Genomic DNA, 25,364 nt, shown 5'->3' on the forward strand with positions numbered 1-25,364 from the left:
GTACCTACACCCTCAAAGACTGTACCTACACATCACATATTGTACCTACACCCACACTGTACCTACACCATCACATACTGTACCTACACCATCACACACTGTACCTACACCGTCAAAGACTGTACCTACACCCTCACACTGTACCTACAGCCTCACACTGTACCTACACCCTCAAAGACTGTACCTACACCATCACATATTGTACCTACACCCATACTGTACCTACACCCTCAAAAACTGTACCTACACCATCACATACTGTACCTACACCCTCACACTGTACCTACACCCTCAAACACTGTACCTACACCCTGACACTGTACCGACACCCTGACACTGTACCTACACCCTCAAACACTGTACCTACACCCTCACACACTGTTCCTACACCATCACATACTGTACCTAGACCCTCACACTGTACCTACACCGTCACACATTGTACCTACACCCTCACACTGTACCTACACCATCACACACTGTACCTACACCCTCACACTGTGCATAAACCATCACACACTGTTCCTATACCATCACATACTGTACCTACATCCACACTATACCTACACCCTCACACTGTGCCTACACCCTCAAAGACTGTACCTACACCATCACATATTGTACCTACACCCACACTGTACCTACACCCTCAAAAACTGTACCTACAACGTCAAAGACTGTACCTACACCCTCACACTGTATCTACACCCTCACACTGTACCTTCACCCTCAAAGACTGTACCTACACCATCACATATTGTACCTACACCCACACTGTACCTACAACCTCAAAAACTGTACCTACACCATCACACACTGTACCTACACCCTCAAACTCTGTACCTACACCCTCACACTGTATCTACACCCTCAAACACTGTACCTACACCCTCAAACACTGTACCTACACCATCATACACTGTACCTACACCATCACGCTGTACCTACACCATCACATACTGTACCTACACCCTCACACTGTACCTACACCCTCAAACACTGTACCTACACCCTGACACTGTACCGACACCCTGACACTGTACCTACACCCTCAAACACTGTACCGACACCCTGACACTGTACCTACACCCTGACACTGTACCTACACCCTCAAACACTGTACCTACACCCTGACACTATACCTACACCCTCAAACACTGTACCGACACGCTGACACTGTACCTATACCATTACATTCTGTACCTACACCATCACACACTGTACCCACACCCTCAAAGACTGTACCTACACCATCACACACTGTACCTACACCCTCACACTGTACATACACATCACATACTGTACCTACTCCATCACACACTGTATCTACACCCTCAAACACTGCACCTACACCCTCACACTGTACCTACACATCACACTGTACCTACACCCTCAAGCACTGTACCTACACCATCACACACTGTACCTACACCCTCACACTGTACCTACACCATCACACTGTACCTACACCATCACACTGTACCTACACCCTCAAACACTGTACCTACACCCTCAAACACTGTATATACACCATGAACCACTGTACCTACACTATCAAACACTTTACCCAAACCCTCACACTGTACCTACACCCTCACACACTGTATCTACACCCTCACACACTCCACCTACACCATCAAACAGTGTACCTACACTTTCACACACTGTACCTAAACCCCCAACACAATCACTGTATGCACACCCTCAGACACAGACAGGACTGTCTCAGAAAATTAGAATATTGTGATAAAGTTCTTTATTTTCTGAAATGCAATTAAAAAAACAAAAATGTCATACATTCTGGATTCATTACAAGTCAACTGAGATATTTCAAGCCTTTTATTATTTTAATATTGCTGATTATGGCTTACAGCTTAAGAAAACTCAAAAATCCTATCTCAAAATATTAGAATATTTCCTCAGACCAAGTAAAAAAACAAAATTATAACAGCAAAACAAAATCATACATTTGAAAATGTCCATTAATGCACTCAGTACTTGGTTGGGAATCCTTTTGCACGAATTACTGCATCAATGCAGCGTGGCATGGAGGCAATCAGCCTGTGGCATTGCTGAGGTGTTATGGATGCCCAGGATGTTTCAATAGCGGCCTTTAGCTCGTTTGCATTGTTGGGTCTGGTGTCTTTCAGCTTCTTCTTGACAAAACCCCACAAATTCTCAATGGGGGTCAGGTCAGGGGAATTGGCAGGCCAATCGAGGACAGTAATGCCATGGTCAGTACACCAGTTACTGCTGGTTTTGGCACTGTGGGCAGGTGCCAGATCATGCTGGAAAATGAAATCATCATCTCCATAGAGCTTTTCAGCAGAAGGAAGCATGTCGTGCTCTAAAATCTCTTGGTACACAGCTGCATTTACTCTGGACTTGATGAGACACAGTGGACCAACACCAGCAGCTGACATGGCTCCAAACCATCGCTGACTGTGGGAACTTCACACTGGAGTTCAAGCAACTTGGATTTTGCTCCTCTCCAGCCTTTCTCCAGACTCTGGCGCCTTGACTTCCAAATGAAATATAAAACTTGCTTTTGTCTTTAAAGAGGACTTTGGACCACTCTTCAACTGTCCAGTGCTTCTTTTCCACAGCCCAAGTCAGACGCTTTTTCCGTTGTCTTGAGTTCAGAAGTGGCTTGACCATGGGAATACGGCTATTGTAGCCCATTTCCCGGACACGTCTGTGAACAGTGGCTTTTGATACCTGGACTCCAGCTTCAGTCCACTGTCTTTGAAGCTCCCCCAAATTCTGGAAGCGGCTCTTCTTCACAATGCTGTTCAGCCTGCGGTCATCTCTCTTGGTTGTGCAGCGTTTCCTGCCACATTTCTCCCTTCCAACAGACATTTTGTGAATGTGCTTTGAAACTGCACTCTGTGAACAGCCTGCTCTTTGAGAAATTTCTTTTTGTGTCTTACCCTCCTGATGGAGGGTGTCAATGATGGTCCTCTGGACAGCAGTCAGATCAGCAGTCTTCCCCATACTTGTGATTTAGTTTACTGAACCAAGCTGAGTGTTTTTCAAGGCTCAGGAAACACTTGCAGGTGTTTCGAGTTATTTAGACGATTCAAGTGATTAGTTAAATAGCCTACTAGTATACTTTTTCATGATATTCTAATATTTTGAGATAGGATTTTTGAGTTTTCTTAAGCTGTAAGCCATAATCAGCAATATTAAGATAATAAAAGGCTTGAAATATTTCAGTTGATTTGTAATGAATCCAGAATGTATGACATTTTTGTTTTTTTAATTGCATTTCAGAAAATAAAGAACTTTATCACAATATTCTAATTTTCTGAGACAGTCCTGTACACTGCAGGTGCAACCTCACACACAATTACTATATCTAAATCCTCACAAACAAGGGACCTCTCTCTCTCTCTCACACACACACACAAATGTACATTTTTATGGACAGTTGAAGCATTTTCATTCCTCAGCTGAAGCACCTCTTTCCTCTCTTTCTTTAGTGTTTATTCTTTATTTCATTCTTGTTGAGTGTGTATTTAATACTATTTTTGATAAAACAAATCTGTCTGGTGTTATGTTAAAAGTTTTATGTCTGAACTCACCACATTGAGAACATGTAGGCAATGAAACCACATTGGTCTTACCTGAGCACGTGAGATTAATGAAAGAAGAAGCCCGATCATTCAGAATGCAGTTCTTCAAATCTGACAGAGACTTGAAACAATGATATCGGACTTTCCACACACTTTCTAATGACTCAACTCTTTGTTTCATTGAAATAACAGAGCCACAGTCCAGTTGTTCACACACAGCAGCTGATAACTCCAGGTCCCAGTAAAAGCCATCCACTGGTCTCCATTCTCCGAGGTGTTTCAGCTCCACTCCACCTGAACAGCCAGAGCTTCCTCCCACCAACCGGAACTCATCGTCAGCCTCTGAGCAAAGAGCACAAAGTCAGCAAGAACAAAGATTCACTTTCTTTCTTCATCTTTGAGGACCTTCTTTACCAGCTGAATGGTCTCTGTCTTCAAGATGGACTCCTGTGAGGAAAAATAGAGAGAGTTCAGTAGCATTACCACTTCAACAGCACATCATCAGCAGGGTCAATCTAACCTGTCTCATGACAGTCTAACCCAGCTCATGTTCCTATTAGTGGGTTAATAATCCAACACTTGGTGAATTCTTCTTCACAATGATAGGAAGAGGGAGGACAGAACCCTCCCATCAGACTCTTGATTCTCAGCATGAATCCAGACCCTGAAAACGTACCAGTTTACCTGCAAACTGGTAAATTCCCAAAAGAAATGAAAACGGCTTCAGTCATTGACTGTACAAACTGGAGACAGACATCAGATCAATAATTGCAGGTCCTCTTTACTCCCACAGAATCACAGAAACAAGTTTTCATTGGATGACTTTCTTGACAAATACACACTGCTGTCTGAAAATCAACATGCATATGTAGTGGACTGGAAATCCACAGTAAATGTAAGTCTATAGAAACTAACCCCTCTATATATTTGTTTGAAACCAGAACTGATCTAATGCAGTTCTCAACTCAGTAGATGGCACATGTGCCATTGTGGATTCCCTGAGAGGATGGATCTGCTTTGCTCTGGCTCAGAATTATAAATGAGCGCTTATCAGAGCAACACATTAACCAGTGTCATCCATTCTTCTGGTTCACAGGTAATGTTGATATTACTATCCATGCATGTGGTGATTTTATTTGATTAGCTGGAAGAGATTAAGTTGAAGAAATGTATCATTTGATTAACTATGGTTTGTGTACAGTATTATCTTTAATTTAAAGCTCGTGTCCGGAGTTTTGAAAGAGAGAGGTTTTTTTTTTAATCCAATGTCTCGAGGCTCCGCCCTCCCTCTGCTTTCATGAGCGACCAAGCCACGCTCCTTTAATTGTGCACGCTATTATCTGTGGGGTGAAAATGAGAGCCTGAGTCCTACAGCATCCTACATGTTTAGCTGTTTACGGTGGATGTTCAGCAGACCATGGATATATCCGAGGTAAGCGGGGCGGCTGCTGCGGAGCTAACTCTCCTCTGCTGGGCGAGCGGCCGTGCTCTCTGGCTGCTCCACACTTTGATTGACAACACGAGAATGCGGAAGCTCGAAATCTATTGGCTGATGCTGACCGGCGCTTTTTCGGATAACATGGGGGTCTATGAGACGAAGGCGGGGCTCATAAATACATTTGTATATTGCTTTATGCTAATAATATATTGTAGTATCGAACCAGACTGACACATTTAAGCTCTGTTGAAAAATGATACATACATTGGAAATGAACGGAAACTCTGGACATGAGCTTTAAGCCCATTAGTGTTTAAAGTAGGCCTCCGTCAGTCTGTGTTGACTATGAATGATTGTTGATTATTGTGATTATTGGATGCTACTTTAGGACCATGACAGGAGCAGCTTCAGTTGTGACTGGTGAGGCCGATCTGAGAGCGACAGACTCTGCCACAGTGGATGCAGGTGTGAGCTGTCGCCGGGTTGTCTTCATGTGCGAGTGGTTGCCTTGGTTGAGGGTGTCTCCAAGTGAGCGCGCCTTCCGTCTAGGTGTCTTGTCCTCTCCCAGGCTCTGGATCTTCTTTTCACCCATATTCAACTGCTTCTTGAGTCCACTGTGCCATCTGCTGCAGTCAGCTGCCGTGGTCTCCCGGCTCTCAGTGTTGATGTCCAGAGCTTTCATGTCATCCTTGTAGTGCAGCTTGGGTCGGCCAATGGGTCTTGTGCCAGACGCCAGCTCACGTCTTTAGGGATTCAGCTGTCTTCCATCTGGCGAACATGGCCGAGCCAGTGCAGCCATTAGTGTTTATGTTAAACCAAATTGATATTTCTATGAAGTTGTAAATATGTTTCCCCACAGAGAGTATTTGATACTATTCATTTGTATTTGATTTTATGGTGAATGTTTACGTTTAATGTAATTTTATTTTCAGGAATCTGTTGTGGTACTAATGTAAAATATGAAAGTTTATTGCAGTGTTTTGATTATGTTAAATTGTGTGATTCTTTTTTTTTGTCTGCATTTATTCTCATTGTTTAACTCCATGGAAGGGATGTCAACACTTTATGAGAATAATGCATATTTTAGTCTTGCAGGCAAATATCTTATTATTTAGTGCATGTGTGCGACCATCACTATTCCTCCCTGAAAGCTGAGCCGATACTCTTTATTACATTTCCCTGTTAAAGGAGTCATATTATGCAAAATTCACTTTAAAAAGGTGTCTTTACAGTCATATTGCCTCCCAGAGCCTCTGTATGATCCCCCAGAAGTGAAACATTCAGTCATCTCCCTCAATTGTGCGCTCCACTTTTAAGAAAACATACACTCAAACATGCGGTTCTGAAATCTCCCTCTTTCTGACATCATGAAGAGGAACGCCACTTCCCCCCCCCACCAGAAGAGGATCCAGCCTTTGGCCGGCCCCCAGACAGGTCGCTCATTTCGGCTGTATTTTCTCATCCATCTCCAGTGTTTTCATAAAGTCAGCTCCTCCACCGTCTTCAGGTGGATCAGCTGACCAGCTGACAGTTTTCGCTAACTTAGCCACAGTTAGCTCGGATGGGAACGTAGCGGAGCTCCTCTCCCCAGCAGAGAGGCTCTTTGAGTCGGCCGCGGCTGTGACGGCGCCCGGGCGTCTGACTTCCAGGGCCGAGTTGGGGCCGATTGGGTAAACGGCCCGGAGCTGCTCCACGGAAGCTGGTCCCGAAGCCGGCGGAGACGCACGGCTCGCCCGGCCGCTGGGCCGCTCCTCTCCTCGCCGGGACGCTGCGAATCTCCGGAGCCCAGCGGAGGCGCACTGCGCGCCGGGCGCAAAGTCAACACACACCGGCAGCGCCGTCCGGATGAAGAGGGCTGCTCCTCTGAGAGGCTCTCTGCTCTCGATGTCACACCAACACATGATATAAACAGAAAATAAAATAAAATAAACCCCACCTCATTTCGCTTCTGCGAGGTGGCTCTGCTCGTCCAGCCACATTGATCTGTAATTTATAGACTTCCAGCAAGGATGAGTTCATGGTTTATGTTTTGATCTCAAATGAGAGCTTTTCTTTATCCAGTAGTTCCTTTTGTTTGGTTTGTTCTATATAAAAACGGTAATTTCTGCGTTTGCTGCTGTCTGGACCCTGTTCAGCTGATTCTCTCCTCCCGAGGCGGCGGAATAACAACATATAGGAAAAAGTTTACGTCCGTGAGGTCGTGCATTGTGCTTTATTTTGAAACTTCCAGTGTAACTTCCTGTCTGGTGCTTTCTTAACGACAGTAAATTTACAAGGTGGGCGTGGCCAGATGCGTTCAAGTTCATCACGGAAAATAGGCTGTCAAAAACAGGCTGTTCTGAAGAAGGCTCCTCAGAGCCACTTTTTGACCGCTCAAACTCCGAACAGAGGACGAATTTGGGGCAAACAAACTTATATACTATGTTTTTCGGTGTCTGTGACCTATATGACGTGACTGAAAAATAGCATAATATGACTCCTTTAAGAGCCAGGGAGGGCAGTGCTACACCTCAGTGATGACGTGAAGGGAGACACAGGGTGAACCGGACGGGACAGGACAAACAGGGGCAGGGACTAGCAAGTGGTGCTATTACCTCAGAAGAGTATCAGGTGTTGTGTTATTCCCAACTAATAATTACCCATAAATAAGACAAACACATTTGTGTGATTCTAAGAATTAAATGAGCGCTTGCCAGAGCAACATGATAACCCGTGTCATCCATTCTTTCGGTCCACAGTGCACCTTTTCCTAGGTGACCGTTTGTGCCGGGCTCCAGATTCCCCTCGGTCTGGGACCGGTTTCAGATTCAGATCACAGAGATCCACATCACTGCATTACAAGAGTTCATGGAGAAAATCAGCAGCTCCACAGACACAAAGAATGAAGTAATTCTAGTGTTCACTGATTTGAAAAAAATCATTTGACAACATTTGACGTGATAAATCATTAAGTATTAATCAATAAACTGGAGTTCTGCTATCATGGGCATGGCTGCCCACTGGAAGAAAATTTATTGAAGCAACAGACAACAGTTTGTCAAAATGGGAGATTTTCAAGTCTTTATGCTTGGGTATTGTTTGTGGGGTCCACAAGGGGTCAGTATTGGGACCAAAACTCTTTATTCCAGACATTGTTGTTGGATGTAACATCTCTAAATTAATATAATAATATAATAGTCAAAATTCATCAGTGCTAATATGCTTCTTGATGCATCAAAAGCATTTGACCGTGTTAATCACCTAAAGTTGTTTATGAAACTATGTCAGCGAGGAGTTCCTAAGTATATTTTGGGGGTCTTGGCCTATTGGTATGCCCACCAGGTGATGCAGGTGAGGTGGGGCTCTTGTGTCTCAGCTTCATTTGGTGTAGCCAATGATTCTGGATGATTCTGGTGACAGTTTGAGTAATGCGTTTATTGCACTATTAGATAGTATCGGTTTCACTCAAAATGTTGATGAATCCACTCATAGTCACAAGCACACCCTGGATCTGGTCTTAACATATGGGATAGAGGTCAGGGACCTAAATGTTCTCCCTCAGAACCCTATACTCTCAGACCATTTTTTAATTACTTTTCAGGTTTTGATTGAAGACTACTGTGCTCAAAAAGATAAAATTCAGCTGATACGGACATTATCTGAAAAATCTGTGGCTCGGTACAAAGAATTGATCCAGCCTGCATTTGCTGCATTATCTTGTGAACTCACAGAAATGAGCTTATTGACCAGTGGTGATAATAGTGATCAGTTTGTTGACAGTGCTATGCACTCACTAAAATCTGCCCTTGACGTAGTGGCTCCGTTGCAGCTGAAAACCAATCGACCCAGGCGCGTTGCTCCATGGTTTAATTCTGAAACCCGTGTTCTCAAACAAAAAACTCGGCAATTAGAAAGACTGTGGCGTAAATCTAAATCGGTACAATCTCTGAAGGCCTGGAAATGGAGCTTGCTAAGCTATAAACAAACTCTTTTTAAAGCCAAGACATTATATTACTCTTGTTTAATAGAAATAAACAAAAATAACCCTCGGTTTCTGTTCAACACTGTAGCCAGACTAACAAACAGTCATACTGTAGTGGAACCAGTAATCCCAGAATCTTTAAACTGCCATGACTTTCTTAAATTCTTTAATGATAAAATCATAACCATTAGAGGTAAAATCAGTGAAGCGCTTTCCTCAGATCAGGCTCAGGGAATCCAGCCACTGCCGCCACCTGAAATACCTGAAATACTAGATAGTTTCTCATCAGTAAATGGGGCTGAGATTACTTCGATTGTAATGTCTTCTAAAACGTCGACCTGTCTCCTAGATCCAATTCCAACTAAGCTTTTCAAAGATATTCTTCCAGTTATCTTAAATACGATCATAACTATAATAAACACCTCTCTAGAAAATGGCTATGTGCCACAGTCATTTAAATTCGCAGTAATCAAACCACTGCTGAAAAAACCTAATCTCGATCCTGATATTCTAGCCAACTACAGACCGATATCAAATCTGCCTTTTATTTCAAAAGTCCTGGAAAAAGTTGTGGTTAAACAGCTTTGCCACCACCTACAGGACAATAGTTTATTTGAGAAATGTCAGTCAGGATATAGAGCTTATCACAGCACTGAGACTGCGTTAGTTAAAGTCACTAATGACTTGCTATTGGCGGCTGACGCAGGTCTAGTCTCAGTCCTGGTTCTCCTAGACCTCAGTGCAGCTTTTGATACAATCGACCACAATATTCTCCTGCAGAGGTTAGAATGTGAGGTTGGCATCAGAGGAAAAGCCCTCTGCTGGTTCAAATCCTATTTATCTAATAGGTACCAATTTGTTCACGTTAACCAACAGTCCTCACCGTGCTCCCAGGTCAGTTATGGGGTTCCTCAAGGGTCCGTGCTCGGGCCAATTTTATTTCTGTTGTATATGCTTCCTTTAGGGAACATGATTAGAAGTCACGATATCAATTTTCATTGCTATGCAGATGACACACAACTGTATTTATCTATGAAACCTGATCAAACTAATCAAATAGACAGACTCAGTGACTGTATCAGAGAAATTAAAACCTGGATGACTACGAACTATCTCCGTCTGAATCCTGGCAAAACAGAGGTCATTATACTAGGCCCCCATAAACTGAGAGAGTGTCTATCTGAACAGATTATCACCTTAGATAACGTCAGTGTATCCTCCTCCTCTACTGTGAGGAACCTCGGGGTCTTATTTGATCAGGATATCTCATTTAAAGCACACATCAACCTGGCTTGTAAAACAGCATATTTCCACCTGCGCAACATAGCTAAAATAAGAAACATTCTACCTAGAAGCGATGCAGAAAAACTCATTCATGCATTTGTTTCTACTAGATTGGACTACTGCAACTCCCTTCTCGCAGCCTGCCCAAAAAGTGTATTAAAAAACTTTCAGTTGGTTCAAAATGCGGCCGCCAGATTATTAACTGGAACTAGAAGACGTGAACACATTACTCCCGTTCTAAAATCTCTTCACTGGCTTCCAGTCGAGTTCAGAGTTTGATTTAAAATCCTTCTCCTCACTTACAAAATCCTAAATGGGATGGCTCTGACCTATCTCCAAGATGCTTTAACGCCTTATCAACCAATCAGAGCACTTCACTCTCAAAATGCAGGGTTACTGGTGACTCCTAGAGTCTCTAAATGGACACTAGGTGGAAGAGCCTTTAGCTATCAGGCACCGTTTTTATGGAACCAGCTTCCAAGTGGTGTCAAAGAGGCAGACACAGTCTCCACATTTAAGGTTAGGCTCAAGACGTTTCTCTTCGATGCAGCCGATGATCAGGTCAGCTAGGGATTCTAAACTAAACTAAACTAAACTAAACAAACATGTAACAAATTCGCCCGTCGTTTCCAGGACGATCTTGCCACTACGCTTAAAGAGGACACGGGCGGGAAACGCCAATCAGCAGGGGTGATTAACTAGGAGATGACGAACTTAAGATTGGCCATAAAGCAACATTTATTATAACAAAAACCCCTCCCAACAGAAAACAAGCCACCCGCCGCTCGGGCGCTCCTCCTTAAAAACTAAACAGAAAAACGCCGCACAACGCGGGAAGTCCAAAAATAAACAGAAAGGGCTCAAGAAAATCCTGTCTTCTCCCTTCCCAATGTTCCCCAAAGTTTGAGGCGCACGTCCCTGCACGGGGACCGACTGAGAGGCCGGCGGCCGATAATTACTCACGCCCGGCCAAGTCCAAAGACCTCTCGTCCCCGCTGCTCCTCCTCTCCAGCCCGGTGGCTCCGTGGCAAGCAATTATAATTCCCAAGAGCACAAGGTTATAATCCTTTTGTGGCAGTTCCTCCGGGTAACGCTCCACGGCCTCGCTCCTCCGGCAGGTGAGCTTCCCTCCAGGACGGCGTGTGACGTCACTCCCCTCCCGCAGCAGGGGTGCTGCCTTCCTTAAATAAACAACCCTGCCCCCATACCGATGTCCAGGTAATTACGTCCTTGTCACGGTTTCCAATCACAAAACCGTGCCCCAGATTAAATTGCCACAGTGACCCAAGTCTAGCAAATGAAGATGACAGCACAGGAAACACATTTTATCACCCCTGCTGGGTGTAACACGTAAGGACCTCCGTGGTCGTTACAAACAAACCAAACCAAACTAAAGTAAACCAAACCAAACTACAGTAAACCAAACTAAACCAAACTAAACTAAACCAAACTAAACTAAATTAAACTAAACCAAACTAAACTAAACCAAACCAAACCAAATTACACTAAACAAAATTAAACTAAACCAAACTGAATTAAACTAAACTAAACTATACTAACTAAATACTAGTTTAAACAGTTAAGTATCCACAAAGCTGCCCCAGGAGCTAGAATGCTGTGGGAAGTACGGTGCACTGAGCCCTGTCCTCTAATGTCTGAATGTTATTCCCTTTAGTCCGTTCATTGCTTTTCACCTGCTGTCCCCCCCTTCGAGGGGGAGTCTTCTCCAGTTTCAGTTGCTGACTCCACTATTACGAGGGCCTACGAACAAGCTCTGGCCGGACTGGGAGGACACTCCTGTCGGTCCTGCCCGTGGACTGGCTTCAGTTCTACTGCTGGGATCCGTGGTTCTTGTGCTGGACCGTCCAACGGACTGTACTCAACATAGTCCTAGGCTTTACTTCTTATTGTCTCATGCTAACTGTTGCCAAAGCTGTCCGTCCCTGGGAGAGGGATCCCTCCATACTGTGGTTCTCCCCAAGATTTCTTCTTTTCCCACTGGGTTTCTGGAGTTTTTTCTTGCCGGATGTGAGGGTTGAAGGCGGTGGTTGCTTCGTTCTGTCTCGTTACTGTAAATATTGACATATTACCATTATGCTTATTCACTGTTTTTACTTTTACCGACCAATGTAACATCTTGAAGCCCTCTGAGGCAACTGTTGTTGTGATACTGGGCTATACAAAAATAAATTGATTGATTGATTGATTGAGTGAGACAGGGTGGAATCCTCTCTCCTGTGCTGTTTAGTCTGTATATGGATGAACTGTCGCAGCAGCTACATGCATGTAGGGCTGGTTGTATTTTTATTTATTTATTTATTTAGAGATCAGATCCCCATTAGTTGTCACCTAGGTGACAACTAGTCTTCCTGGGGTCCATAACAAAAGCAAACATCACATATCAAAGTACACAAGATTAAAACACAGAAATAGTGAACAGAATACACAAGATAAAATAATCATAAGAAGCAGTGCAGAAACCCATTATTAATATAGAAAAGGGTGAAAAGAATGTATATTCACAAATGATATAGAGTGAAACAAGACCCTAATACAATTAAAACATAACCAACATTAAAAATGCACCAACAATTAAATCAAGATTTAAAAATTTCCGCGATCACAGATTTAAACCTTTTTATGTTGTTCTCTTTCCTTACTGCTGCAGGTAAATTATTCCACCGATTGGCTGCCCTGTACATCACTGTACTCTGCATAGCACCTGTCCGAGCCTTAGGGAGAGAAATGTAATCCTCTGTATGACACCTGGTGAAATGGTTATGGCGTTGATGAATGTACATGATTCTCTCAAAAAGAGGCCAAGGTTTCATTTTTATCTGTATATTCTGAAGGAAAATGACGAGATTCTTCTGTAACCTCCGCTCTACAGGTAGCCATGAGAGACAGCAATGCATATATCCAATGTGTGTTCGGAGTGGGCAACGAAGAACCAGCCGTGCAGCTTTATTCTGTAGTACTTGTAGCTTTTCAATATCTTTTTTAGTGGTTCCCGACCATAAGACTGAGCAGTAATCTAAATGAGATAAAACTAATGACTGGGTGACATATTTGACAGATGAGTCTGTCATGAAGTAGGCGCATCGTCTGATAGCCGAAAGAGCTCTTCCCATTTTTGTCGCAATTTTATTAACATGACTAGTCCAGCTCAAATTTTCATCTATGGTTAAGCCCAAGAGATCAACCTTATGCACCTGCTCCAGGTGTATATTATTTAAGGTGAGGGACAAAAAATTACTATTCATTGATTGCCTTCTATAATTTAGAGTCATGCACTTTGTTTTACTTATATTTAATGCTAACATGTTAGATACCACCCATTCAAATACCTGGTCTAGCTCACTTTGAAGCGTATTATTTAGGATCCGCAGGTTCTCCGACCCGTAATATATAGTAGAATCATCAGCATACATGGCAACAGAGGATTTCTTTAAGATAAAAGGAAGATCATTTGTAAATATCGAGAAACACAGAGGACCAAGACAGCTGCCCTGTGGTACTCCACATTCTAGCCCCAGTACAGAAGAAAAGCTACCATTGAAGTATACTGACTGAGATCGATTTGATAAATAACTCTTAAACCACTTAAGAGAGCAACCAGAAAAACCATATGCGGATAGTTTGTCCAACAACAAGTTGTGATCGATCATATCAAAGGCTGCACTAAAATCTAAGAAGACCGCCCCAACATAATTTCTTGCATCAAGTTTACACAGCCAGTCATCAGTCATATGGACAAGTGCAGTGGAGGTAGAATGGCATTCTTTAAAGACATGCTGAGAATCAGAGGCAAGAATAAAATTCATAAAATATTGTGAAATCTGTGCAAATATAAGCTTTTCCATAATCTTACTCAGAACAGGCAATATACTAATGGGTCTGCTGTTAGTGCCATTGAGAGCAAGCTTATTATCTTTTCGTAGAGGGATGACTTTAGCCAGTTTCCAAGTATTAGGGAAGAGACATTCTTTTAAACTCAGATTAAATATATGACAAACCGGCTTGGCAATATATTCTGCCATTATTGAAATCATTTTTCCATCTAAATAATCCAGCCCAAATTGTTTGCTATTTTTGACAGTTTTCAACAGTATTTCCATCTCGTCCTGATCTATAGGATCAAAAGAAAATGTACAATTTTTGCCTTTCATGATTACATTTTTGATTACTTCAACAGATATGCCACCACATAGATTACTGGATGTGTTTAGGTTCTGAGTCCGTATTTGCTTTACTTTATTAATAAAATAATTATTAAAATAATTTGCAATCTCAGTATACTGAGTAGTAGTAGGTAGTAGGTTGTATGATTGGTTCTACTCTTGTAAATCATTTGATGTACGCCGATGATCTTGTTGTCCTGTGCCCAAGCAGCGCTGGACTCCAGGAACTGCTTAATGTCTGCACCAAGTATGGACTTGACTATGACATCAAATATAATGCTGGAAAAAGTGTGACGATGATCTGTAGAACACAAGGTGATAAATCTGAGTTTTCCACCCTTCGGATTATGTGGGAATACTCTCACTGTGGTCAGCAAATACAAATATCTGGGACATTTTATCACTGACGAACTGACAGACGACGAAGACGTGCAGCGGCAGTGTCATATGATGTGTGCACAGGCTAATGTGCTCGTGCGCAGGTTTGGGGCATGTACAAATGAAGTGAAAAAGACTATTTAAAGCATACTGTACACCATTATATACAACCCACCTGTGGTGTAACTATAAACAGTCGAGCATCCGGAAACTCAATGTGGCGTACAACAACTGTTTGAGAATCCTGTTGAAAAAGCCTCACTGGGAGAGTGCCAGGCACTTATTTGTTACAGCTGGAATTCAAACATTTCATGCGGTACTGCGTAACCTAATGTACAAAATTATATGTCGGCTGAAGGACTGAAAATTCTATCATTTTGAGTTTGACGAGTGTTAGCATTAGTACCACACACTATCAGTCTGAACTGCGGCGTCACTGGTACAGGTGTCTACATTAGACCCCTTTTATGTATGTGTCTGTTCTTAACCTGGACTTCGTGTCTGTAATAAAGTTTGATGATGATGATGATGATGATTTATCTTGTTCTTTGGTGACCCAAATATTTTCTGTCCTGAGGAGACTTTAGCTCTCAGAGGAAATCACCTCAGAACTGAACAAATTAAATTAAAGTGCTTTGATTAAAAAACACGGATCGCTAAATGTATGTTGTTTGGAAGACGTCAGAGGAATACAATGACTCTGAAATTCAGACAGAAGGTGTAGAAGCAGAGAGAGGTACAGAAACCAAGTTTGTGAGGGTCAAAATCAACAATGTGTGTTGGAGGTGTGACGGTCACCAGTGTGTGCCCACATCTCTGAGTGTGTGTTTGTGTTCATTTGGGTCTTTTGCTTTATGTTTGGAATATAATCTTATTTCTTAAAAATGTTGATAATAGCACACAGTGTGGTTTTCAAATGAGGGAAATGGACATGTGGTCATGGTTTTCCAAACAGGAGCTCAGCTGGGAGGTTGAGGCTGACCTGCCGCCTCACGCTGGTCCCCCTCATATCTGCCTGATCCAGGGGAGGAGAAGCCACGGCTCTCGTCTCATCCTTTCCTCTTCATCATTTCAGCTACAAAATAAACTTAAGTTGTTCAATAAACTTGTCAGAGTTTTGTGGTAGTTTTAATCAGGCTATAATCAGTTATGGTGAACAGTAGAGAAACTTAATGAGGAGTTAAAATGTCAGCGCCGCACACGGACAGAGTTCAGAGGACAAATTAATTTGTACTTGGTAGTTTGGGCAGCATGTCTCAGTCTGTTGATGTAACAGTTTTTTATGAGTGGCTCCATGGTGCATTTCATGATGTTTAATCAGTGTGCATGTAAAAAAAAAAAAAAAAAAAAAAAAAAAAAGTTAAAAACAGGTTAAATAGTCAGATGTTCAGTAAAAATAAGGAAATTCATGTTGCTGTGAAAGTAAGTCATTGACATGAAAGTCATGTCTATTTACATGCTGCAGTGAAACTCAAGTCCAGAAAACATTGCAGTATTTGAATAAAGTGCAGATTTTATCATCATGTGATTTTAAGTAGATTTTGGGGCAGTGACTTGAAGAGATGTGGTAACAAATGTGTTGATTTGGAAAGGAAACTGGGAGAGAGAGATACGTGTTCAGTGGACTTTTGAATATGTCTTTAGAGACGATAAGAAAACAGTGAGCTACTGGTTGAATATGAAAACGGACAATGTGAACAGACAGTAAATGACATGTTTAATCCAGATAGCTGTGTGAGCCAGTGAAGAAGAAGCCACGGCTCTCGTTTCATCCTCTTTTCTTTCCACGGGAGCAGCAGCCTGCTACCCGTTACAGAAACCTCACATAGGTCACAGAGAATTCCCAGCAGAGAGAGAAGCAGCAGAGAGCAGCAGAGTCCTACCTGAGCTCCACAGCAGCAGCAGCAGCAGCTTCAGATGCTCCATGTTCCAGGTAGACCACGTCTCTCTGAGTCTGATCAGCAGCAACTGTCCCCAACATTTATCAGCCACTAGGAGGAGCTGGAGGTGGAGCTTCCACACACACACACTTCCTGTCTGACTTCCCACTGTGTCATTGTATATCTGTCATGTCAATTAGTGATCCAAGATCCCAGATAAAAGATGCTCCTAGAAAATAAAAGTGAGCACTGACAAGGACACTTAACCAGGTGACCAAGGCTTGTCCTGTCTGACAGTAACAACTCTGATACTTTGTGATCGAAAGTCCTGCATCTGCCTCTTGTAATAACTCCAACCTGTTTGTTCACACTGAGGCTGAAGGGCTGAAGGGAAGACTCCAGGGAGGATCCAGGGGCCTGAACCAGTCTTCAGAGGACACAGAGGACTGAGCTGTTGGCCAAGTTTACCTACAGAAACAATTAAACGGATGTCCTGCAGCTTGTTATTGTGAGAATACTGTTTCCATGTGAAATAAAGGTTGAGAAGTTCAAACACTTTTGGAGACGTGAAGTTTCTTTACTTCTTACTAGAGAGAGAAAGGGTTTACGGGCAAAGCAACACAACGTAGATTCTCAGAAAGACAGCCAACAAGAACATTATCCTTCATTTTAACAATGGCCTGTGAAAAAGCTTCTCTCCAAACCATAACACACTTTTCATCACCTTTGTGAAGCAGCTATGCAGGTCCTGGCTGCACATGACGGGAATGAAAAGAAAAAAAAACAAAAGACAAACCTTTTGGTAGCTGTTAAAGCAGTACTATGCAAGATTTGCTTTAGCACTCCCCCTACTGGTCTCCTGTGAAAGCTCACTGTCGTAAACGTCCTCTGCATCAACCCCCCCCCACGCACCCCCGCATGCAGTTAGACAAAGGTTTTTTCTGTCTTTTTGGTTCTGCCATCCGTGAGCACCTAAGGGAGGCGTTGCTAACGCTAGCGAGGGTTTCATGTTTGTTTTACGCACTTCTGTTAAATGCAGGCGACTGGTTTGATCAGGCGGCGCCTGGTCACATGATCTGGTCACATGACCAGACAGCCGCTCGCGCTGCGCACTCGTAGCTAAGCTACTAGGTTCAAACGGAACGTCAAACATGAAGCTCCAGGTCCTCTAACCTGTCAGTCACCATGATCACAATTTGTCCTCCAGCCCCCCGCCTGCTGCGTGAGGAGAAGCGGCACACACACAAAAAAAAAATGTGCAAATCGTCGCGCCGCAGCCATCGTGATTAAAAAAAAATAATAATAATAAAAGAGGCTTTTGGCCGAGTTGGTAAGCAGCTTACAGTCAAGTCGACACCGACCAACTCGGCCACTTGAGCCCCCCTCACGAGGCCGACTTGGCTAAATGCCGACTTCACTAGGTGCCGACCTGACAGTATCCCGTGCGGGTGGTGGGGTGGGTGTTTCTGGGGTGGTCTTTTGCATTTTGACTATGTTGTATAATAGCCACGTGCAGGTTTACTGTTAAAGCTAGGGTTGGCGATCTTGGAAAACTAGCATGTAGCACGAATGTAGCATCTCCCCAAGGCTCCGCCTAGCTCCCACCCCATTGGAGGAGCTCCCGGTGGGAGCGGAGACGTTCGCGGCGCTTGCAGCGCGCACGGCGCTTCCGCGTCCAGTGCATTCCTGGCGTAACCTGTCCTCAGCGCTTCGTTTCTTCGTTTTTCTTTATTTGCACTACGCCAAGTTCTGGCGCTCTCAACGGTAAGTAAAGCTCCAAACATTCTTCTCCACCATTCTGCAACGATGCTCCGTCCTTCTACACGCGCACTGAACCAGGGTCAGTGCACGCCATTGACATGTACGCGCAGGGGGCAGGTCGAACGGTGAAGGGATTTGATTGGTTTAAAAAAAGGTGTCCCGGCAAGACGATTGGTTGCTGTTTGTCCCGTTTTACTCCTGCTGTAGATAGCGGATATTTTCCGCTCTACTTTAAAAACACGCTATGAATTGCTTCCCATCGGGTCATAAAGATCATTTTAACCAGTATTTAAAAAAATGTATCTCATTCAGATCGCCAACCCTAGCTTTAAATGTTTAAATATGTTGTATAAATAAAATGGGGGGAAAAAAGAACTTCATGATGAAGTGAAATGAAAACTGCTTCATTTGAATCCAGACAGAAAAAGTTTCCCATGTGAGTCAAGGACAACAAGACTCTTTAGCATCTGGTGAAAAACATGCAGACAGGACAAGGGTGTTTGGTGAATTTCATTTGCTGTTGTCGTTTTCTGGCTGAAAAAATGTAAATCCTGAAAGTTGATCTGCTGTTGTCAGTTTTCCCAACAGTCAGAATGCTCAGGAAAGAATTCAGACATCAGAAACAGAACTTTAACTATTAATTCTAAGCTTCATTTCAAACATTTTAAAAAAAGTGAACGGTCAAAGAAAAGAAAGAAAAACATAATATCCAGTTACATTAAAAGTATAAGAGTCATCATCTTATCTGCCAGACTCTTTGAAATGATGAACAACAGAAGGATGAAGAAGAAGAAGATGATGATGATGAAAGGCAGTTTCCACTTTAACAGCTAACAAAAGGTTTGTTTGTTTGCTTTTTCATTCCCGCCATGTGCAGCCAGGACCTGCTTTTTCACGGGTCATTGTTAAAATGAAGGATAATGTTCCTGTTGGCTGTCTTTCTGAGATTTTAAGTTGTGTTGCTTTGCCTGTAAACCCTTTCTCTCTCTACTAAGAAGTAAAGAAACTTCATGTCTCCAAAAATGGTTGAACTTCTCAATATTTATTTCACATGGAAACAGTATTCTCACAATAACAAGCTGCAGGACATCCGTTTCATTGTTTCTGTAGGTAAACTTGACCAACAGCACAGTTCTCTGTGTCCTCTGAAGACTGGTTCAGGCCCCTGGATCCTCCCTGGAGTCTTCCTGAGACTGAAAGCCCTTCAGTCTGTGTGAACAAACAGGCTGGAGTTTTTACAAGAGGCAGATGCAAGACTTTTGATCACAAAGTATCAATCAGTGTTGTTACTGTCAGACAGGACTGTGGTGTTAGCAGTTTTATTGTGAAAACCTTAACAGGGGCTTTGAACGAGACGCACATTAAACGTTCTGAAGCTCTACAAATGTGTCTCTTCTGTGCCTGTGCCGACGAACACGACATGGTGTCAGAAGTGGAGCGGCAGTAAGAGCGCCGCAGTGAGAAAAGGAGCAGTTCTGGGAGCGAAAAAGTGACTTTTTCAGGACGGAAAGATGTCGCAAGGAGAAGCGGCCTCGCTCGCCCCAGCAACAGGAAAACAGCGGAGGTAATTCCAATCCACCCCCGAATGCCTCATTGATCTCCTGGGCCGTTAGATTTCACTAAGCCACAACAATGGGAAAAGTGGATACAGAAGTTTGAAGCTAGCAACTTGCATCTTAGCTCAGAGGCTAACCAAGTAAACACGCTCATCTACTGCATGGGGGATGAAGCAGATGACATTCTATAAGGTCAAACTTTATCAGAAGCACAAAGACAGCAGTACCAAGCAGTAAGAGACATTTTAGACACATACTTTGTGCCAATGAAAAACATAATCAACGAGAGAGCCCGGTTTAACCAGAGAGTGCAGCAAGTTAATGAAACTGTTGACTCATTTGTCACCGCGCTCTACGCTTTGGCGGAAAACTGCAACTATGGAGCTCTGCACGATGAACTGATAAGAGATCGTCTCGTCGTGGGACTCAAGGACACCAGCTTAGCTGAGAGACTGCAAATGGACAAGGATTTGTCGCTGGAAAAAGCCATAAATCAAGCCAGGCAGTCAGAAGTCATAGAGAGACAACAAACTGACATCAGAGGGGAAAATAAAGTGGAAATTGATGCTGTGACGACGAAATTCAAGGAAAAGCCAGCATTCAAGACCTCAGGTCAACCCAAACAGGCAACAAAGACCAAAGCAACAAACGAGAAATCCAGATGTGGAAAATCCCCTGCGCACGGAAAAGGACAGTGCCCAGCTAAGGACGTGACTTGTCACTCATGTGGTAAAAGAGGACATTACAGTAAAGTGTGTAAATCTGTAAAGTCTGTGCATGTGATCTCCTATGTTTCTGGGTTCTGTAGATGCAGGTTCAGATCCTTGGTATGCAGACCTTATGATCAGAAACCACAAAGTGAGATTTAAGATAGACACAGGAGCTGATGTGTCTGTTGTCCCAGCCTAGATGTACTATAGTATTACCCAAAATGAGACTGACTTGTGTAAACCAGACAGACCATTGTTTGGGCCAGGTGGTACTCCACTTAATGTATTGGGTGTGAGCAAAGAAACATTGTGCAAAGGTGAACAAGAAATACAAGAGGATGTGTATGTGATAAAAGATTTGCACATGGCACTGTTAAGCAGACCAGTTAGTGTCAAGCTAAATGTTGTGTCTAGAGCAGATAGCATAGACATGAAAATGCTAAATGAGAGTTACCCAAAGTTGTGCCAGGGATTGGGTTTAATGCAACAGCCTGACACTGTTAAGCTGAAGCCTAACGCTGTGCCTTTTCCCCTCGCCACTCCAAGGAGGGTCCCCATTCCTTTACTAGGAAAAGTTAAAAAAGAACTGGAAAGAATGGAGTCCATGGGAGTAATCAGCAGAGTTGAAGAGCCAACGGAATTGTGCTCAGGTATGGTTCCAGTGCCAACCAAAAATGACTCTGTGCGTATTTGTGTTGATCTAACTCACCTCAACGAAGCAGTGTGCAAAGTACATCCTGCCCTCAGTTGAACAAACACTTGGATCCCTGGCCGGTGCAAAAGTCTTCAGCAAGTTGGACGCAAATAGAGGTTTTTTGGCAGGTTCCATTGGCACCAGAGTCAGCACACTACACAACGTTCATAAGCCCTTTTGGACGCTACCACTTCAATAGACTTCCTTTTGGAATAGCCTCAGCCCCAGACCACTTTCAGCGAAAAATGTCATTGATCTTAAACGGGTTGCCAGGCGTGGTTTGTCATATGGATGACATCCTCATTTGGGGACAGGACCAGCAAGTGTCACACCCCCGACCTCTGGATCCAGCTAGTGGCAGGCCTTGCTTTTGTTTCTTCCCTCCTTCCTTTCCTTTTCTGTAGGTGGGTGTATGCTTCTGGTGAGTGGGGTGTGGACTGGGGCAGGGAAGCTGCTGATTACCTGAGTGCTTCCACCTGCAGTTGGGCCTGGTCTTCATTAAACAATTCATCACTCTATAAAGCTCCCTCAGACCATAGTGCAGCGTCGGACCGTAATACCACCACAGAACCACTCGCTGCCCCGCCTTGGATGATGTCTCTGAGCCTCCTCTGCTTCACTCCGACTCCGCTGGAAAGGTTCCCAGGACCTCACCCATCTGGGCTGCTGTGCCGGGACTTCCACACAATCTCTCCTCTGGCTGAGCCTCCGCGAGCCCTCTTCCTTTACGCTTCATCCACAGTATGACTGGCGAGTGCAGGTCCTCGTCCTCACTCCCTTTTGATGATCCTCCCATTCCTTCTTGTTTTTGGTTGTGCAGTCAGCTCTTTAATGGCACAAACAAACACAAGTTAAACTTCACACTAGGGCTGTCACGATATCAAATTTTCTCTTCACGATTATCGTGGGCAAAAAATATCACGATAACGATATTATCACGATATCAGCAAAAATTTAACTAATAATGGTACAAACATTCAGATTCATCTTTAATTTTATTTTTGTTTGTTTTCTCTCTTTTCCCAGATGAATTACATTCAGAATACCTGTCAAATGAGGTGTTGAAACAATATGAGAACAGTAACTGTACAACTGCATACCAAAAGTGTAGTTACACTCAACTAATTAAAATCTGATGAACTGATTAACAGAGGATCCACAGCAGAGGCGTCATTTACGTAGGGTTGGTGGGTTCTGAAAACCCTCAGACCCTGTTGGGGTGAAATCCTGTACCACCACCACACTGCCGAGGATTTTTGTTTGTTTGTTTAAATCGGAGGCGGAATGAGCAGCAGCTGCTTCTCTCCAGCCAGAGGCGCCGCTACTGGCTAGGGCCCCGAGCTGAAGGGGGCCCGGAGGGACGGCTGACATCAGTCAATTTCAAAGACAGATTTAAGGCGCTACACTGGACACTGCAACGACAACATGTCGAAAATCCCCCGCATGGGGCCCTTTTCCGAGTACTCACCGGTTAGTTGCTAGAAGGGGGCCGGCGGAGAAGACGGCGGATATCAGCGACACAACTTGAAACCCCCCGGACACATTACAATGACACGTCTGGAACCTACCTAATGGGGCCCCACTGCTACCCGGCTTGCATCAACGTGCAGTCAGTGTTGCTAAACACACGTTTTTCGGGTCAGGATAGAGCGTCTCGCTGTCGCTGTCGGCCACCGCCGGCAATGTTTAGTTCACTCGTGACGCTCGCTAACTGGGAGCCACGCTAGCTAGGAGCCGTGCCGCTACCGCTGCTCTGCTGTGTTTATGAGAGGGGGAGAGGCTGGGGGGCTGCAGGAGGGAGACGAAGCAGGGCGGAAGAACAGGAGCGGATTTTGAAAATACACTTCAACACGTTTCAAGCGGCACTAGATCCTCTTTACGATATTATCATGTGCGCATTTTGAACACGATATTGAAATTTCATTTTTTTAATACCACGATTATCGTCAATACCGGTTTACCGCGACAGCCCTACTTCACACTCTATATGGCGATTAACTATAATAACGCATTTTCAATTAAATAAATGGCAGTTAAGTCATTTTCTTGTGCTGAATGGGGTAAGACAGAAGTGAAAGCCCTTGCATTTGTGACGAGAAGCCTTTTCATATGAACAGGGTATTAGTGACGATTTTCCCGGGAAATTTTCAAAGACTGCGCACAGGTAGTGCATTTTAAAATTACCCATGGATGTATAAATGAAGAACAGTTCTACCTCACTCAACAGTTGGTCTGCATAACAAGGTAGACAGAGCTAACAGACATCAATTTGCTGTGTGAAGGTGAAGGGGCCTGGCCTACTGTTTTTTTTTTTTTTCTGCAAGCAGGAAATCACACAGGCAACACTATTTGGATCCTCAGGTTGAGTGAGATCCCAAATTATCACCACAGGTGCCACCACAGAGAATGACATGCAGCTCTTTGGGACAGTTACTTGTTCTGTCTGTTGGTTAGATGGCTTCAGTTGAGTCAAAGGATACCCCGATGTTACCTTATTGACAGAACTATCTCATGAAAGGCTGAAAATCTGATGTAGTATTAGTGGGCTGGCCTATATTTGTAAGAATTTACAAATGAAATCAAATGAAATGAATATGTAAGTGATAAGGTGCTAACACACCTTACAAAGGTCAGAAACAATATCAGATTGCTAACGTTAGCTAACTGAGTGCAAGCTTGCTAAGTTACTTTGCAAATTTTAGCAGCCTGACCAGGTGAAAGAGACCTAATGAAATAGACTATTTTCTATGTCAACTGTTCAATAATCATGCAGATGAAACAATCCTGGACACTGACAGTTTTGGAAATTAAAAATAACTTTACCTCTATGGTCGAAGTCCACATGGACTGCTTGGAATGATGAGTCAGCTGTGCTGTCCAAAGTCAGGTTCAGGAATATCCTGTCACATCTTTCACTCAAAAATGACTTGGGTAATGTGAAAGGTTTAATTAATAACGAAGAGGCGTCATCAAAACAAAAACATAAGAGCACAATCATCAGTAAGATGCTGATGGATAGTGACATGACTTTTGAAGGAATGTGGTGCCAATTTCCACTGCTTGACAGAAAATACTGTTTTATACTGTTTAATTACAGTTATCTACTGTTATTGTTAACTGACCAATTTTACTGTTAATTTACATGCTGTGGATGGATATTTAACAGTATTTTACATTTATTATAAAAAACAGTAAGATACTGTTGTAAATTCACCGTAAATTAACAGAAATTTGTTACAGTGCATTTCTAATTAACTTAATTTCATGTGTGATGGAACTCAGCTAGAGGTTGTGCCTTGTTTCAGATATTTAGGAGTTACATTCAAACATAATGGCTCTCTCAAGCCAGCTATTAAAGAGTCAAGTCAGTCCTCCAGCTCAAACTGACTGCTGAACGAATACTGAAAGATCAACACGTCCAAAAGTGGCAAAGTGAAATTAGAGAAATCACTTCCAGTGACGTGGGGACATCATGAGTGAGGGACGGATGGAGGTGAGATTGACAGGCGGATCGGTGCAGTGGCTGCAGTGATGCAGTCGTTGTATCGGTCTGTTGTGGTGAAGAAGGAGCTGAGCCGAAAGGCGAAGCTCTCGATTTACTGGTCAGTCTATGTTCCCACCCTCACCTATGGTCATGAGCTTTGGGTCATGACCGAAAGGACAAGATCCCAGATACAAGCAGCCGAAATGAGTTTCCTCCGTAGGGGGGCTGGACTCCCTTAGAGACAGGGGGAGGAGCTCAGTCACCAGGGAGGAGCTCGGAGTAGAGCTGCTACTCCTCCACATTGAGAGGGACCAGCTGAGGTGGCTCGGGCATCTGTTTAGGACGCCTCCTGGACGCCTCCCTGGAGAGGTGTTCCGAGCATGTCCCACTGGGAGGAGACCCCGGGGAAGACCCAGGACACGCTGGAGAGACTATGTCTCTTGGCTGGCCTGGGAACGCCTT

General features: G+C 43.6%; 1 long non-coding RNA gene across 1 annotated transcript; it reads right to left on the reverse strand.

Moving 5' to 3' along the window:
* Window positions 1–3,640: 3,640 nt before the first annotated feature.
* Window positions 3,641–16,761, reverse strand: LOC115385047 (uncharacterized). Its single transcript, XR_003931017.1, has 3 exons — window positions 16,701–16,761; window positions 3,990–4,022; window positions 3,641–3,917 (listed from the first exon to the last, which is right to left on the reverse strand). It is a non-coding gene; the product is annotated as an uncharacterized LOC115385047 (long non-coding RNA).
* Window positions 16,762–25,364: the final 8,603 nt, after the last annotated feature.

Source organism: Salarias fasciatus, unplaced genomic scaffold, assembly GCF_902148845.1.
Source record: "Salarias fasciatus unplaced genomic scaffold, fSalaFa1.1, whole genome shotgun sequence".
Taxonomy (NCBI): Eukaryota; Metazoa; Chordata; class Actinopteri; order Blenniiformes; family Blenniidae; genus Salarias; species Salarias fasciatus.